The 19,033-nt window shown below is 36.4% G+C and overlaps 1 protein-coding gene across 2 annotated transcripts in view; it reads right to left on the reverse strand.

The window, feature by feature from the left end:
* ccdc120a (coiled-coil domain containing 120a) overlaps positions 1-17,753 on the reverse strand; it is a 55,037-nt gene extending 37,284 nt beyond the window's left edge. For both annotated transcript variants that reach the window (XM_065270219.2, XM_065270217.2), the window contains exon 1: positions 17,529-17,753. The gene's annotated coding sequence lies outside the window, so the exon portion shown is untranslated. The remainder of the gene's footprint in view (positions 1-17,528) is intronic.
* Between the last annotated feature and the right edge of the window lie 1,280 nt (positions 17,754-19,033).

Genomic DNA, 19,033 nt, shown 5'->3' on the forward strand with positions numbered 1-19,033 from the left:
TGAATGTAATCAGTTGAGAAATTAAAAGCATAATAGCCTATTGGATGCGTACACTTACTCTCAAAGTGAAGTATCCTGTCTGTTTCTCATGTTAATCAAACAACAGACAAAGTAAAATCATTCATTTGTCTTGACTGATTCACATTTGTAACTGAAAAAAGGATTAATCAGTTATACAAGTATACAAACACAATCATGTATGCCACCATTGTTGCTTTAGTTATACTCGCACAAGCCTGAATTAATACATGCGCATGACGTCACCATTATCACAGATTTGCATTTATGTAAGTTTACACAGATACAACAAGGCGTCGTCAACAAAAACTTGCACTTTGAAACCTGTCTTTAAAAGTTTGCATTTGAGGACGCAAAATCGCCAAACCACAAAATGTTCACGTTTTCGGCAGAAATTGTTGTCGCACAAATTTTCCCTTAAAGTCGCAATGAAACGGAAGTAGTGATTGTCTTATTTTGATGAATATCTGCATAAAACGGCTTTTGGAATGAAATAATATAGGGCTGGACTTGAATTCGTCCATCAGGAATTTATTGGATTGTTGGAAGTTGGGTCATGTTGCTATTTGCTCATTATGGCAATCTTTTCTAGGATCCGGCCCACATGCCATACCCCATGACCTGAAGTAAAGGAAAATCATTTTGAGGAGGGGAGGAAATTTGTGTTTTTGATTAAAGATTATGAGGGCACATGATTTTTTTTTAAATAATGAAGCTCACAGATAAGTCATTTGTAAAGAAAAATACTACAATATTCCAAAATAAAGTTTTTTATTTCAATTTCATTGTGACTTATGAAATTTCCCCATAGTGATTGCTAAAACGTGCAAAAGAAATTGTTGCCTTCTTTTGCCTACACGAACAGAGCGAAGAGTTTATGGATATTAAAGGAATATTCAATTTTCTTAAAAGAAAAATCCAGATAATTTACTCACCACCATCTCATCCAAAATGTTGATGTCTTTCTTTGTTCAGTCGAGAAGAAATTATGTTTTTTGAGGAAAACATTGCAGGATTTTTCTCATTTTAATGGACTTTAATAGACACCAACAATTAACACTTAAATCAACACGTAACAGTTTTTATCAACGGAGTTTCAAAGGACTCTAAACGATCCCAAACGAGGCATAAGGGTCTTATCTAGCGAAACGATTGTCATTTTTGACAATAAAAATAACAAATATACACTTTTAAAGCACAACTTCTCGTCTAAATCCGGTCCAGCGCGACCTAACGTAAATGCGTAGTGACGTAGGGAGGTCACGTGTTACATATATAAAACGCACATTTGCGGACCATTGTAAACAATAAACTGACACAAAGACATTAATTAGTATCAGTTGACATACAACAACGTAGGAACGGTCCTCGTTCTCAACACTTGTAAACACTGGGGCGGAGTTTCGCGTTCGTCCTCTGTGACCTCTTGACGTATTGCGTGGGGTCACGCTGGCGCATCACGACCGGACCTAGACGAGAAATTGTGCTTTAAAAGTGTATATTTGTTATTTTTATTGTCAAAAATGACAATCGTTTCGCTAGATAAGACCCTTATGCCTTGTTTGGGATCGTTTAGAGTCCTTTGAAACTCCGTTGAAAAAAACTGTTACGTGTTGATTTAAGTGTTAATTGTTGGTGTCTATTAAAGTCCATTAAAATGAGAAAAATCCTGCAATGTTTTCCTCAAAAAACATAATTTCTTCTCGACTGAACAAAGAAAGACATCAACATTTTGGATGACATGGTGGTGAGTAAATTATCTGGATTTTTCTTTTAAGAAAATGGAATATTCCTTTAAGATCACCAATAACCAAAATGTAGGTCCCACTCTATGCATATAATGAAATGCATCTTAAAATAGCATCAAAAACTTTTAAAAGGGCAGAGAAACACTTTGCATTACTATTGTTATTGACGTCAAGTCATGCATCCATATGATGTCTGACTGTGTCTTGGCACAAATTCATCTGTCACTTTGTAGAAACCTGATGAAAGTAAATAAATTTGTCGCTTTGCACATTTTCTTCGGATACTATGAAGTACACACCAGCAAGTACAAATGCCTCAAACTATATTAAATATAAACATGCAACACACAATGTTTTTTGTGCAAAAAAACTTCTGACTGCCAAGAGACATTTAGAGACATTTTGTTAATGTCATGTTGGTAGGGTGAGCGAAGACAGACACGACAATTGTGCCGTCAGGACTCACAGAGACGTTTATTTAAACATAAAATAAACATTTGAAAGATAGACCAAAGTGTCCATAGTGTCCAAATAAAGACATTCCCTATTTAAACAAATTAAAAACTTTGAAATTCTTATTTTTTTAAACCTCTGTCAGGAGATTATAGCCGAGGCACAGACTACATTTCATCAAGAGTGTTTTGATTATTAGTTAATGCAGACTGCCATCGCTCTGATTTTCTCTGGTTCTCAGCGGTTGCAAGCGTGATCCTGTCAGGAGTTGGCGTAGACTTGCGAGATCATCGCTTCAAACAGATGAATTCCTCTATTCGCTTTGCTTTGATTCTGGATGGGAGGGGCACGGGTTGCCAAGCAGAAAATCCAAACGCAGTGCTCCTCTCCTTACCGTCCCACCACCACCCGCTGAGGCAGAGCCGACTTATCCAGATCACATCTCTAGACTACATAACATAAACCAGCCAAAGCTACATGGCCAGGACAATGCTTCATCTAAATGGTTACAGGGAAGCATTTCAAACACGTTTACTTTTCAAGAGTCAGATGGACGGTTTTAGTGATCAACAGAGATGATAGATTGCACAGGAGAGACTTTGAATAAATTGGATGGTCTGTTTTTAACTTGATGTTTTGCTCATTGATGTGTTGTGGAGAGGTTTACAGCTGCAGCTCATGGGGGAAATGGGGGCTTTGATCACTTCTGAAAAACATCAGACTTTTGAACGTGTCAAGACCTGCTGGGCCTTATCATGACAAATGAATGAGGCTTTGACACGATGATTATATGAACAAACCAAAGCTATTAAAGTAAAAAGTGACTAGTGCAATTTTGGGATAAGTTTGCATTAGTTTTTTGTCTGAGCTTAAAAATAAAAAAAAGTTTAAATAAAAAATGTATTAAATAAGGAGCAGTTCTCTTGTGATACTTTTTTAAGCTAATCAATCTGGCCCAAATATGTTTTAAATATATGCGATTTTGTCAGTAAGTAAAGCTTAATTAAATATATTTAGTTTTAACTTTATATATCAACATATATTTAAAAATGTATTTCAGGGGCAACAAATACATTTTTAATTTTCAACCCATATGGCAAAAAATATATTTTTTCTGGCCAAAAATATGAATATATATATGTAATATATGTATAAAAAAATAAAATTATAAAGTATATAGCGCCATTTGCAGCTGAAAATATATTTATTTTAACCCTGTAATGTTTACAGGTTTGTAACATAATAAACAAAGTTCATGTGATGTGAATGTGGATGCTTTAAAAATATTTAATTTTTTATATATATATTTCAAAATATACAAAACATGGCCAAAAAATATATTGGTGAACAATACATTTTTGTAAACAAATTTCAAAATAAATGTCAGCAAATGTATTTTTTTTGAGATTTTTTTAATTATATTTGAATATATATATATATATTTTTGCCATATGGAGAAGTATGCATAAGTAACATCTAGCACGCCGCTTTGTACACTGTGGGCTCAGGTTATAATTTAATGGTTGTAAAAATATATTGTAATGCTTCATTCATGAACATGATGATTTATAAGTCCTGTTGGATGAATTTTAAAGTCTTTTTAAGGAAGTTGCATCACTGTGCCACTATATTTGCAATGCCTCCAGGTCATTCTAAACCTAGACCTGTCAAATTTTGCACATAAGCAAAATCCCTCCCCCAGAGGATGTCATTTTTTTGATTTCAATCAACAATGAAAGTGAAGATTACAAATCTCATTGTCCCACAATCTTTTACAGCATCATTAAGCTGTGGCTGTTGTTGTTATTTAGGTAAATCTAGCGGCAAAAATGACATATTGTGCCTTTATGTGAGTGAGGGGAAACACTACTAATGTAAAACAACATCCTTTCCCTTTAAATAACATCTACCTTTTGTGAACTAGTGCACCATTTTTAGGTCACTTGCTATGTTTAGTTCTGCAGGTTCTTTTGGAACGAGTCCAAAGCACAAGATGGGACAGATTTCAATAATGAGGTGTAAAAACTGTGAAGGAATCTCTTGCCTGCCAGGATCAGACAGGTTACACATAAGAAAACGCCTGAAATATAATAAAAGTCAGGATGGTGTGATGCAGTGCAGCAAATAGCTCAAAGTTAGTCATATAAATATAGGCTACATGAGAAACAAGCAAATCCTAAATACTGCAGTTATAAGATATTTGTTTTAGAGATCTGGAGTTATTATACTCATGCTTTTGTAAAAGGATTAATAGGCATTTAAAAAAAAAACTTTAATGGTACCAAATACCAAGTACCACAGAGATTATGTATTTTTGTAGTCCAATTGGTTAGCAGGACACTGATTCCCTCGGCTAAAATCCCATTCAATTTCTCATAGACTTTTGGATCAAAAGTTTATGACACACACTTTTTGGCCAACTAGATAATCTTTAAAGATGAACACAACTTTTATGAATTTTGAAGTCTAAATGTGTTTAATACACTGCAAAAAATTATTTTCAAGAAAAAAAATTCTTAGTATTTTTGTCTTATTTTCAGTAAAAATATCAAAAAATTCTTAAATTAAGATGCTTTTTCTTGATGAGCAAAAAGACCCAAGAAAATAAGTCTAGTTTTTAGACCAAAATACAAAATTTAAGTGATTTTGTGCATAAAACAAGCAAAAAAAATCTGCCAATGGGGTAAGCTAATTTTTCTTAACATTTTCTTGAATTTAGTGTTTAAGAAAAATGTTCAAGATTTTTTTGCTCACCCCATAGGCAGATTTTTTGCTTGTTTTATGCACAAAATCACTTAAATTTCATATTTTTGGTCTTAAAACTAGACTTATTTTCTTGGGTCGTTTTGCTCATCAAGAAAAAGCATCGTAATTTAAGAATTTGTAGATATTTTTACTGAAAACAAGACAAAAATACTAAGAAAATATTTTCTTGAAAATAATTTTTTGCAGTGTAGAAATGAAAAGCTAACCTTAGGCTACAAGCGAACTGCACCACGTTCTCTCGAAATCAACGTCATCACCACCAAGCTTTCAACATCTCTTACAAACTTTATTAAACGCATTTAAAAACACATTTCCTGATAAGGAAATACTCTGTGAATGAATCCTTGTTGGGAATTGTGCCCACACTGCAAAAAAATTATTTTCAAGAAAAAAAGCATCTTAATTTAAGAATTTCTTAGATATTTTTACTGAAAACAAGACAAAATACTAAGATTTGTTTTTCTTGAAAATCATTTTTTGCTGTGCACACTGGAAAAATGACTTTCTTACTTAGATTTTTGTCTTGTTTTCAGTACAAATATCTAAACATTCTTAAATCAAGATGCATTTTTGTGATGAACAAAATGATCTAGGAAAATCAGTGTAGTGTTTACACAAAAAATATCAAATTTAAGTGAATTTGTGCTTAAAACAATCATAAAAATCTGCCAATGGAGTAAGAAAGAAAATCTTCAAATATTTAAAAAATTCTATAAATAATGTCTTACTCCACTGGAAGATTACTTGCTTGTTTTAAGCACAAATTCACTTAAATTTGATATTTTTGGTCTAAAAACTCAAGAGGTCATACTGCTCATCAAGAAAATGCATCTTGATGTAAGAATTTTTTGATATTTGTACTGAAAACAAGACAAAAATACTAAGTAAGAAAGTCATTTTTTTGCAGTGCATGTTGCATTGTTTTTGAGATCTTCATGCACGATGATGTTCACACTCCCCGACAACGCCCGTAGTCCCATGTAGCAACTTGTTAGCTCTTTTAAAGACACTAAGCTTTAAAAAATCATTACGGGTGTGTTTTATGTTAGAACTAAACGTGAAAATATATTGGGCTAATGTTTACCCAAGAATTTATTGACTTAAAAACCACAGACTTCGGGACGATGAAACAGTAAGTGTAAAAATGCCAATTAGTTTCTTTTGTTTACAAAAATACATCCTGCAGCACTCGATCAGCCCCAGGGATTTGGGGTTAAACTATGTTTGAAGTGCATGTGCGCCATCTGTGGCAGGGAGAGGCATTACAACAACCTGACTGCAGCACAGAAAAGTATAAACCATCTTCACTGCAAAAAATGATTTTCAAGAAAAAAAATTCTTAGCATTTTTGTCTTGTTTTCAGTAAAAATACCAAAAAATTCTTAAATTAAGATGCTTTTTCTTGATGAGCAAAATGACCCAAGAAAATAAGTCTAGTTTTAAGACCAAAAATACAAAATTTAAGTGATTTTGTGCATAAAACAAGCAAAAAGAATCTGCCAATGGGGTAAGCAAAAAATCTTGAAAATTTTTCTTAAACACTAAATTCAGGAAAAACTCCAGAAAAATTTGCTTACCCCATTGGAAGATTTCTTTTGCTTGTTTTATGCACAAAACCACTTAAATTTGATGTTTTTGGTCTAAAAACTAGACTTATTTTCTTGGGTCATTTTGCTCATCAAGAAAAAGCATCTTAATTTAAGAATTTTTTGATATTTTGACTGAAAACAAGACAAAAATACTAAGAATATTTTTCTTGAAAATCATTTTTTGCAGTGTTAAAATCAAAACAAAAAGATGTTTTAAAAAAAGATTGCTTCCTATTTTTTTATACTAATCCATGCAGCGACTATAAATGCAGCGACCTACTGCAGAGAAATACTGCCAGCAAACATTTAATCCTGTTTATATACAAATGCTCCAATGTTTTCCACCTACAAAGATAACAAAACATCTGAACGAGAGCTCTTCTAACCGAGGAAACATTTGCTTTGAGAAAAACGTTGGAGCTCAAGGTCAGATCCCACTCCAGAACCTTAAAACCCCATTCGACATCCGCAAAAGCGGTTTATCAAGGACAGTATTGTGTAAGTCTACATCTCTGTGTCTCTCTTTGTATTTGCGAGACGTTTCCTGTATTTTTCTTACTTGGTTTTATGGTTTTCAATTTACTGAAGAGCTTTATAACCGTCCTCATTCTTTCTCTACTAGGCTGCCTATCCTTGACACTGCACCGCAATGCTTTTGTACGGTTTTCTTGCCCTGCTACAGTCACACCCATCACACAGACCCAGCTTTCTTATTGGTTAACTGCCGAGCCAACAGCAAGTGAAGTAACATCTTTAAAATGTGCATGCTGGAGTAGGTTTTCAATGCCCTGTAGCCAGTTTCTCTCTCTATTGCTGTCTGTCTCTTTAGGTGTTGGCTTTATAATATGACCTACATTTTTCTGCTCGAGTGAAGCTCAGAGATCCGTCACGGTTCGACACAGCACCACGATACTCGACGAGAGAGAAACACATTGAGCAGAGAGAGACGGAGGACGGAAGAGAGTCGAGCCAACCGCTGCATGGCAACAACGCAAAAAATCCCTTACTAAAAATAGTGGCATATCGCAGACCGGCAGAGCTGACTGCGCAGCCAATAACCTTTCACCCCTGGGGTGTCTGCGTGAGAGGGGGCGTCATCATTAAGTTTGAGCATCCAGATGTATGCAGTGATATTTGGGGTCAATTTCACGTTCACTATAGCAACGGGGGAGCCATAATGAACTTGCATTGTCTGTCTCATCCAACATTAAAGCTGCGTGTGTGCTCGGAAAGTTTAAGACCTTTGAGACTTCGGACAGGTCACTTTAAATTCCCCTGAGGCCTTCGTAGCCATCGGTCACACTTCATGCCTGCTGCTTTCCAAATTGTCTTCTCGATTTGCCTCACGCAGTTGATTTCTTTGAACAGTGACGCTCTTTCTGTCCCGTGAGGCTTTTGGGAGAGCTGTAGGAATCGGTTTGTTTCCAACACAACCATCCGTCAGACTCTACAGTAACCTTCACGTCATTTCATTGTGCTGTGTTTTATTTTAAGCTAAAGTGTGTTCCAATCCTGATTTAATATAGGAGAGGTCTATAAGACATTTGTAAGTTGATTTCCCCCAAAAGTGTTAAATCTGTGGCAATTTTCAAGCATTGCTATGTATACATTCATTGGTTTTGATGACCAATGGCAGACAAGAAAAGGGATGAGTTTTTGGAACTGTTTAAAAACAAAAAGTTAAGAGAGATGATGACATATGGTATTCCTTTACGATAATAAGGGATAATAATTTGTTAAAGGGGACATATCGTGAAAATCTGACTTTTTCCATGTTTAAGTGCTATAATTGGGTCCCAGTGCTTCTATCAACCTAGAAAATGTGAAAAAGATCAACTTAGTTTTGGTAAACCATTCTCTGCAAGCATGTGAAAAAATAGATCATTGAAATTTGGCTCAACGCGGACAAAACCCGCCAGCTGCTGGCATTTTTTTAAAGTGTGGGGCTTCCATTGGAAACGATTGAAAACATACGCCGGCCGTCAGCGTAAACGCAAACCATTTAAATGCGGGTAAAAAAGCCAGGCAGACGCTGACTATGCCCGCTTGCCAGCATTTTTCTGCTAAGCGCTTTAGTTGCTATAATACTTCTGCTTTGTTTATCCGTCTTTGAACGATGCACCGGTTGGTTGTTGTGGTATTTGTCCCACCGCTCCTCCACTGTGATTGGACGGCTGAGTTAAAAGTTACATTGACGAGCTGAGCGTTTCACCCAAAGTTGAAAATCTTTCAACTGTGGGTGCTTAGCGCTGAACGCAGAAAAAATTGCGAGCGCCTGCTCTCAACGCGGACAAAACCCGCCAGCTGCTGGCACTTTTTTAAAGTGTGGGGCTTCCATTGGAAACGGATGAAAACATACGCTGGCCGCCAGCGTAAACACAAACTATTTAAACGTGGGTAAAAAGCCAGGCGAACGCTGACTGTGGCTACTTGCCAGCATTTTTCTGCTAAGCGCTTTAGTTGCTATAATACTTCAGCTTTGTTTATCCGTCTTTGAACGCTGTGCCTGTTGGTTGTTGTGATATTTGTCCCACTTCTCCTCCACTGTGATTGGATGGCTTAATAAAAAGTAACATTGTCGAGCTGAGCGTTTCACCCACAGATGAAAATGTTTCAACTCTGGGTGCTCAGCGCTGAACGCAGAAAAAACAGCGAGCGCCTGCTCTCCGCGCGGACAAAACCTGCCAGCTGCTGGCATTTCTGAAAAGCGTGGGGCTTCCATTGGAAACGATTGAAAACATTTGCCGGCCGCCAGCGTAAACGCAAACCATTTAAACGCGGGTAAAAAAGCCAAGCGGAAGTGACTGTGGGCGCTTGCCAGCAATTTTCTTCTAAGCGCTTTAGTTGCCATAATACTTCAGCTTTGTTTATCCATCGTTGAACAACAATGTGCCGGTTGGTTGTTGTGATATTTGTCCCAAACCCTCCTCCACTGTGATTGGACGGCAGAGTGAAAAGTTACATTGACGAGCTGAGCGTTTCACGCAAAGTTGAAATGTTTTCAACTCTAGGTGCTCAACACTGAACGCAGAAAAATTGCCGAGCGCCTGCTCTCCGCACAGACAAAACCCGTCAGCTGCTGGCATTTTTGAAAAGCGCGGCGCTTCCATTGGAAACAAAAACATACACTGGCCACCAGCATAAATGCAAACCATTTAAACACAGGTAAAAAAAAGCCAGGCGGACACTGACTGTGGGTGCTTGCCAGCTTGCTTCTGCTACACGTTTTAGTTGCCATAATACTTCTGCTTTGTTTATCTGTCGTTGAACGACGAGCTAAGCGTCTGACGTGCGTGGAGCTGCTTGGACTTGATTGGCTACGACTAGGGACGTTTAGCTCAGCGCTAAACGCAGAAAAAACGGCGAGTGCCAGCTCTCAATGCGGACAAAAACCGCCATTTGCTGGCATTTTTGAAAACGCGGGGCTTACATTGGAAACGATTGAAAACATTAGCCGGCCTTCAGCGTACACCCAAACCATTTAAACACAAGTAAAAAAGCCAGCCGGATGCTTTAGTTGCCATCAAACTTGTGCAAAGTTGAACATTTTTCAGCTCTGGGTGCTCAGTGCTGAGCGTGGAAAAAATTAAATGCACAGCGCTTCCATTGAAAACAATTAAAAACATACACAGTGTAAACACCTTGGTGTGCACGCCCCCTTATAGGACAACTGTACAAACATGAGGACGACTACAATGTAAGGAAACCTTCGGTGTGTGGAGATAAAAACAGCTCATTCTAATGTAATAGAAACAATTCAGTTCATTATGTAAGATCTTTGTACACCGCTGATATTATGTATATTATATTGCATTTCTCTAAAGAGATCATTCTTATAGTTACACAATGCACATTTAAAACTTAAAGTTTAACTAATCGTGCATTGTAGAGTCACTTATACAGCAAGCTTTTACCTTTCAGGAGTTTTTGCTCCAGGGAACTTTGGGAAAAGCCATTGAAAGCCACTAATCTTCTAAACTCACACACATCCATCAACGTCATCCCCTAAAACAACATTTAGACAATATGGATGGCATCAGACTAACAATCATCTTGTTTTGTCTTTTGCCTGTAGTATTTCACACCAGGACACTGATTTTTAAAAATGTTCAAATCTTATTGGAGTTTCTCTCCTCAAATTCTGCCTTTAATTTTCCTTTAGTTTTGTGTTTTATCTAAGATGTCTTTCCTATTCCTTAAAAGTAAAATGAGAGAAAACATTTGAGTTTATATCGAGATCTCTGACCTTTATTCAGTGTGTGTAATATCTGTTTTGATGCTCATCTAAGGTCTTTCTGGAGAGAAATAAGCAGTGGAAGGGTTTATATTTTCCCTTAGACAAATAATTGAGTAAAAACACTAATTTTTCTTTAATATTGGTTTACCGAGGACCTGACCTACAAAGGAAATAACTAATGTTGCCACTTACTATCCAATAGGATTAAATACACTGCAAAAAAAACCAAGCGGGTCAATGCAATATATTTAACACACCAACCTCATTAAAATTTCATATCATGCAGCAGTGATATTCATGTACGTTTCTATGGCGTTTAAGATTTATGTTTCCATAAATCCTTTTACATCAAGTGGTGTCAAGGGCTTAATACTGGTGGTTTACAAGATTGAAGTCAATATTGTGCTTCAGTCTTTGCCAACATGAATACACAGATGTTTTGAAACACATAAGCTTCTGTAAATATTGCTTCACATAGAGATGATATATATTTTAATGTGAACAATAACAAGCCAGTGAAAGGGAAGGATATACAGTCTGCAAACTTGATCACAAGATTTACAAAAAAAAAAATGTTTTTGTTATTTTGGCTGAATGATCAACATTAAGCTATCAGAACAACCGAGATAGACTGTATCTATTTCTTCTAGTTGTTTTATTCATTTTTTTTTCAATATCTCTATATTTTCTTGTTACAACAGCATCAAATCCTCATTATGGGTAAAAACCAGAATCTCATCCATCGGATAATCTACTTTACGTATGAGGTTTTCTGGATCGGCATGACCTGTTTTCATTCTGTCTGATTCCCTCGAGCTGCTTCAGATTACCATACAGTACCTCCCTCTCGTATGCATGCACGCAGAAGACCAAAGGTGCATTTATTTCACTTCAGAAGGTATGACAAATATTTATGTTATTCACTTCATAACCCGCATGGGGTTTAGGTGATCTTTTTCTTTCAGATTGCTCGTAAGCCCTCATATTTCAATAACAACAGCGCAGCAGAAATTCCAGGGCGCTCTCATGCAACCCAACCCTTCAGGACATAAGCATCCTTCTGACATGAGAGTGATTACAGACTCATTAAACCCAGCCGAGAGCGAGAGATGGAGACAGGGTGTTGACCCAGCTTTGCCACGGACACCCTGGCACGACGCACAACGCTGACAGCCACTAACATAGAGATGCCGTAAACCCTACTCCTTATCACGACACCGATGGAGGGTAAATGTTACGGATCTCTCATGGCTCCGCTCTGGCTGTGTGGTTTATTAAAAGTCCTTGTGCACGTACTCTTGTCGTTTGACCCCTGGGGATTTTGAAAAGCACACGGCACGGTTTCCAAGTGCTAAGGTACGCAGGTTCGCTCTGGAAAACCGAAGCAGTCGTTCATCATGCACAAAGCAGCTTTCCTGTTTCTTATAGCACATCCTGACCCGTGTGTTGGGTGAGAATGGGATGAGATGGGGATAGAGGCGACTTTGATTTAGACTCTTTAAAATATTCACCACACTGGATGTCTATTTAGACTTTCTGAAGCTCAAGATCAGCTTCCTTATATCCAATGCACAAACTGTTTCTGGTTGTCGATGTTTCTACTTTTTAACTTCTACAGACAAACAGTCTTAGCTTTAGACAACACACCCACGAGCGTCCATTCCATACCATAGTACAAATATATGCCTTGTGTTGTGGTATGAACGATATTTATATTTCTGTTCTAAAAACGGTCTGTTCTTGTCTTTCTCCTAATATTTCATAGAGCTACATACACTCACCTAAAGGATTATTAGGAACAGCGGTACAATTTCTCATTAATGCAATTATTTAATCAACCAATCACATGACATTTGCTTTAATGCATTTAGGGGTGTGGTCCTGGTCAAGACAATCTCCTGAACTCCAAACTGAATGTCAGAATGGGAAAGAAAGGTGATTTAAGCAATTTTGAGCGTGGCATGGTTGTTGGTGCCAGACGGGCCGGTCTGAGTATTTCACAATCTGCTCAGTTACTGGGATTTTCACGCACAACCATTTCTAGGGTTTACAAAGAATGGTGTGAAAAGGAAAAAACATCAAGTATGCGGCAGTCCTGTGGGTGAAAATGCATTGTTGATGCTAGAGGTCAGAGGAGAATGAGCCGACTGATTCAAGCTGATAGAAGAGCAACTTTGACTGAAATAAACACAGAGGTATGCAGCAAAGCATTTGTGAAGCCACAACACACACAGCCTTAAGGCGGATGAGCTACAACAGCAGAAGACCCCACCATGTACCACTCATCTTCACTACAAATAGGAAAAAGAGGCTACAATTTGCACAAGCTCACCAAAATTGGACAGTTGAAGAATGAAAAAATGTTGCCTGGTCTGATGAGTCTCGATTTCTGTTGAGACATTCAGATGGTAGAGTCAGAATTTGGCGTAAACAGAATGAGAACATGGATCCATCATGCCTTGTTACCACTGTGCAGGCTGCTGGTGGTGTAATGATGTGGGGGATGTTTTCTTGGCACACTTTAGGCCCCTTAGTGCCAATTGGGCATTGTTTAAATGCCACGGCCTACCTGAGCATTGTTTCTGACCATGTTCATCCCTTTATGACCACCATGCACTCATCCTCTGATGGCTACTTCCAGCAGGATAATGCACCATGTCACAAAGCTCGAATCATTTCAAATTGGTTTCTTGAACATGACAATGAGTTCACTGTACTAAAAAGGCCCCCACAGTCACCAGATCTCAACCCAATAGAGCATCTTTGGGATGTGGTGGAACGGGAGCTTCGTGCCGTGGATGTGCCTCCCCTTAAATCTCCCTCAACTTCAAGATGCTATCCTATCAATACGGGCCAATATTTCTAAAGAATGCTTTCAGCACCTTATTGAATCAATGCCACATAGAATTAAGGCAGTTCTGAAGGCAAAAGGGGGTCCAACACAGTATTAGTATGGTGTTCCTAATAATCCTTTAGGTGAGTGTAAATATATATAACATATAAATTATACATGCATGTATGTGTATTTATATATACATAATTATTATGTGTAGACACACATATATAATGTAACTAAAACTTTTATTCTGCAAACAATTATTCGCGATTATTTGTTCTGCAGCCCTAGTATGAGACATTGTGGTGTAGTGACGAACAAAATGCCAGTCAGGAAATAGAAATCTAAAACGTCACTACACCACTCAATCTAGTACGCTATACACCATAGGCCTATATATTGCGAACATGCGACAGTCGTTACCGAATAAATATTTATCTTTTTCTTACCAAATCGCATCGATTGTCCTCAGAAGGCCTTTATTAGTGTAGATTACGTCTGTACGTCTATATAGATGGACTTTTTGGGGTTTTTAAATCAGAAGCACCATTTAATATCATCATATAGCCAGTACATTTTCTAATATAACTCTGACTGTGTTGGTCTGAATAAAGATAATCATATACATCGAGGATGGCTTGAGGGTGAGTAAATCATGGGGTAATTTTCATTTTTTTATCTCTTGGCTGAAACCCATATCGGTCAACAGCTACATTTAAATGGATTTACGTAAATGTATGCATTTACATTTATGCATTTGGCAAACGCTTTCATCCAAAGTAACTAGATTCGATCTATACATTTTTCAAGAGTATGTGTGTCCCTGGAAATCAAACCCATGACCCTTGCATTGCTAACTGATACACAGCATGCTCTCTTAGCTCTGTACACTGCAAAAAAAAAAAAAATGATTTTCAAGAAAAAAAATTCTTAGTATTTTTGTGATGTTTTCAGTAAAAATATCTAAAAATTCTTAAATTAAGATGCTTTGTCTTGATGAGCAAAACGACCCAAGAAAATAAGAAAAAATATCAAATGTAAGTGATTTTGTGCATAAAACAAGCAAAAAAAATCTGCCAATGGGGTAAGCAAAAATCTTGAAATTTTTTCTTAAACACTAAATTCAAGAAAAATTTGCTTACCCCATTGGCAGATTTGTTTTTGCTTGTTTTATGCACAAAATCACTTAAATTTGATATTTTTGGGTCTAAAAACTAGACTTATTTTCTTGGGTCATTTTGCTCATCAAGAAAATGCATCTTTATTTAAAATTTTTAGATATTTTTACTGAAAACAAGACAAAAATATTAAGATTTTTTTCTTGAAAATCATTTTTTGCAGTGTATTAAAGTCTAAAATATTATTTTATGCCAATTATTAAATATACACAAACCATATTTCAACTAAAAAGACACAAGCAACACCTGAACAACTGGCATGTCTCACTTGCACATCTAAAAATAAAGGTGCTAGAAAGGGTGCGTTGCATCGATGTCAAAGAGGAATCATTTTTGGGTCCCTAAAGAGCTGAATGATTTCTTTCTTACCCTTACAACAAAAAGAAACCTTATCGAACCATACAGACGGAAAACCTTTTACAAAGCTTTGTTTTTAAGAGTGTACGTCTTTGGCCTATATTATAAGTTTGCCAGCTACACACAAACTCTCTCATGAGTCCAGAAGAGGCAGATCGGTGCCAAGCGCTCCTGTATGATATAGGTTAGCAGAATTATATTCAGAAAGACCTTTTCACCCCTACTGCGGCATAACCCAGTTTACACACACAAAACTGCTCTTACTCTCCTGTTCAATGTAATCCTGTGATCTGTAAAGAGGATAATGGGCCAAGACTCCTTCAGCTTAACTACCCAAGGAGTCATAATACATAGATGTTTAGTGATATTATTGCATTTACATCACAACGTTGTAGAGAAGAAAATCACTTCAAATATTTATATTATAGTCACGCAGAGACTTTTTCAAAAGTCTGTCTTATTATATAATAAGATAAATATCTCAAGTTCAGGTTGCATGTGTCCATTTAAGATAAGCAAATAAGAGGTTTAGTTGCCAAATGAGACCTCAACTATACAGAAAATGAGACTGATTCCAGTATCTGTCCCAAGGGTTCATATACTGCAGCACATATATAGATATGTAGTCTAAATCATGCTGGGTTATTTTTAAACATGCATTGGGTCGGAAACACAGTCGTTGGGTCATTTTAATTGAGAAAATGTTTATATTTGACCAAAAAATGGGTTAAAACAACCAAGCATATATTGTGATTACATCACAATGGGTTGGGTTCATTCCAGCGAGTTGAAAATAACAGTATATAATATTTTATTGGTACATATATTAAGGTAAATATAAAGTTTTTTGAAAGTTTAGGTTTGTTTTAAATCAAATTCTGCATTCGAGCTGCTAACCCTACTAAAAAACCCAGCTGGTGAGCTAGTTTTAGCTGGTCTCCCGGCTGGTTTTGCTGGTGTAGCAAGCTGGTCTAGTTGTGTTTTGGTCACTTTTGCTGAGCTGGTCTAGCTGGCCTTAGCTTTGGCAGGCTGGGAAGACCAGCTTAAACCAGCTACTGGCACCATAAAAAAGCTTATGCTGGTCTTAGCTGGATGTTTCAGTAGAGAAAACAGGATAAAGTCTTTGGAAATATGAAATAGATGCCAGAAAGTCTTTTTCAATTTACTATGCAAATGTTGCAAATTGCAATAGGTTTGTTTGTGACTCTGTGCCAAAGTAAAAAAACTGAGATACTTTCAAATACAACATTAAATTACAATATATTATATAACACAGTTTAAAGTGATAGTTCACCCTAAAATAAACATTATGTCTTCATTTTCTCACTTGTACATAATGTTTTTACAAATCTCTATTCATTTCTTTATTATGAACACGAAGGAAGATATTTTGAGGAATGTTTGTCACCAAACCGATCATAAGCCCCATTCACTTCCATAGTAGGAAAAACAAATACTATGGAAGTGAATGGGGCTTATGATCGATTTACAAACATTCCTTAAAATATCTTCCTTCGTGTTCTTAATAACAAAAAGATTTAAACAGGTTTGTAACAACATGAGAGTGAGTAAATGATGACAGAATTTTCATTTTTGGTTGAACTATCCCTTTAATATAGTATAATTTATATAGTAACAAGTTTACAAAAGAAAAAAAAAAAACATAGAGCACACCTTGGCTTTTAATGAAAAAAGTTTAAATGAAGTTATTCAATATTTATTTTTAAAGGATTAGAGCAAATATCTCCCTTAAATATTTGAGAAAATAAGTAATAAACAGAAGTGCGCCTAACTCGTGAACACGCCCAATTCTTCATACAGAAATGCGCACAGGAGCTCCACATCTCCAAACTGCCCCTACAGCATCTTATCAACAGATACAAAAACAAATAACCTCAAATTTACCACAGAAATACAAGAAAACCAATTTATTCAAGTGTGAATGTATGACCCCGTTATTCACAATCTGATCATGCGCTTCCATTTGGGGCGAGACCTTCATATGATCATCAAGATATTTAAATTGTTATATAAAAAAACTCACAGCATCCCCAACAAGACTTTAAATTAAATATATAAGAAACACACACAACTGAAAAACTGCCATTTAAGCGTAAACGCACCCGAAAGAAATGTTTCAGAAAGCAGCAATGCGCGGGCACGCGAACATATCAGCACATAATAAATACATTGTTTATAAATACTGCACACAGCACGTGTAAATAATAACACGTTAATCATATCGACTGTGTTTGTTTCTGCTGCTGACCATGTGCTGCATGCAAACATCATCTCACACCCAAATATCACAACATGTGCTGCCCCATTTCAAGTGAAGATAAATACCTGCTCATCCGTGCACGTGAGGTCCTCTGCATCATTTCAGGAGCGTCTTTAGTCCTGCACTGAGATGAGTGAGTGTCTTCTGCTTATTGATTCAAGATCATCATCCTCCTCCTCCTCCTCTTCTTCTTCAACACAGCCCCAGTGTTTACACACAAAGCCAAGCGTGCTCCATCTGCAGGGGCTGTATGTTTTATCCTGCCATGATCTACACACGGGGACCAAACCAATCACATTTCATCCACATTTAGTATCTGGTGTCTGCTTTAACCCCTTCACTGTCGCAGCAGAACGCAATTGATGTTTACATCAAATGAAATATAAAAATGTATAGCAGAGCAAGCGTTTATTATACAGACGGTTTTATATGAGGTACGCGTGTTGTCGCGGTTACGCGTCTGGACGGAACTTAACTTCCGGTCTCTGTTTGTTTAGGCTAATAGTCTGATTAGCTGATAAAATGAACTCTGGAACAAATACCTCGTTGAAAATAACAAATATTTTGGTTTCCTACTGACGGTGATCATTGATAAATGCTATCTGAAGGGAGGTTTGGCAGCTGATCTGTAGTTTATACATTATAGACGGTTTCAGCAGTAACAACATAAAGAGCTTTTGTGGAACAAACGTAACTTCCGGTAAACTCCGATAAGAATAAATCTTTTCACAGTTGTTTATTTCTTATAACAAGCAAAATAAACAAGTGAATGACCTTAGTAACATAGTTAAATCGTATCAAAAACTACACTAGGCTAACGTTACTGTGTAAAATATCTGCTAAATAAAAGTTTATTATATTATTTTTCCTATATAAATGCTGTTCTTGATTATATTGTTGCAATTTGTTTACCTCATGTCATGTGTGTTCATGAACATGATGAGATTCTGATGTCTGTTTCTTCTCTGGCAAATAAGAGGTTAAAAGGCAGCAGTAATCCCTAAAGCTCTATTGAGGATTATGAATTGGTGGCTAAATTGTAGCTTTTTATTCAATAGTTTGATTTGTTAATGCTTTTCATATACAAATCATCTCAGAAATCCTGTACCAAAATTTAAAGCCTTTAACATGTCTGAATACAAATTACTTTTATAAATGAATGAGTAAAAAGGAAATATATAAAGTAAATATAAAAAGTGCAGCATTTTTGTCAAATCAACATATATTTTTAGGCTACTTTAACTTAAAAAAATTCAACTTTTTTATAAGTTATGTCAACTATTCTTGGGTCAAAACTTAAATAGTAGGTTGAATTGACTTGCAAAACCAAACTGTTTTAACATCATTTTTTTAAGGTACCCAGGGAACACACAAACTGAATAAAATGGCCTTGTTATGTATCCCATATGGCACAAAATAAATTTTTTTGGCCACAAATATGTTTTAAATATATGATAAATACATTTTCTAGAAAGTAAAGCTTAATCAAATATATTTTTTGAATTTGAAAATATATTTTGTTGTTACCTTCATATATTAAAATATATATCAAAATGTATTTCAGTGGCAA

The sequence above is a fragment of the Paramisgurnus dabryanus genome, chromosome 11, assembly GCF_030506205.2.
Source record: "Paramisgurnus dabryanus chromosome 11, PD_genome_1.1, whole genome shotgun sequence".
In the NCBI taxonomy this organism is placed as follows: Eukaryota; Metazoa; Chordata; class Actinopteri; order Cypriniformes; family Cobitidae; genus Paramisgurnus; species Paramisgurnus dabryanus.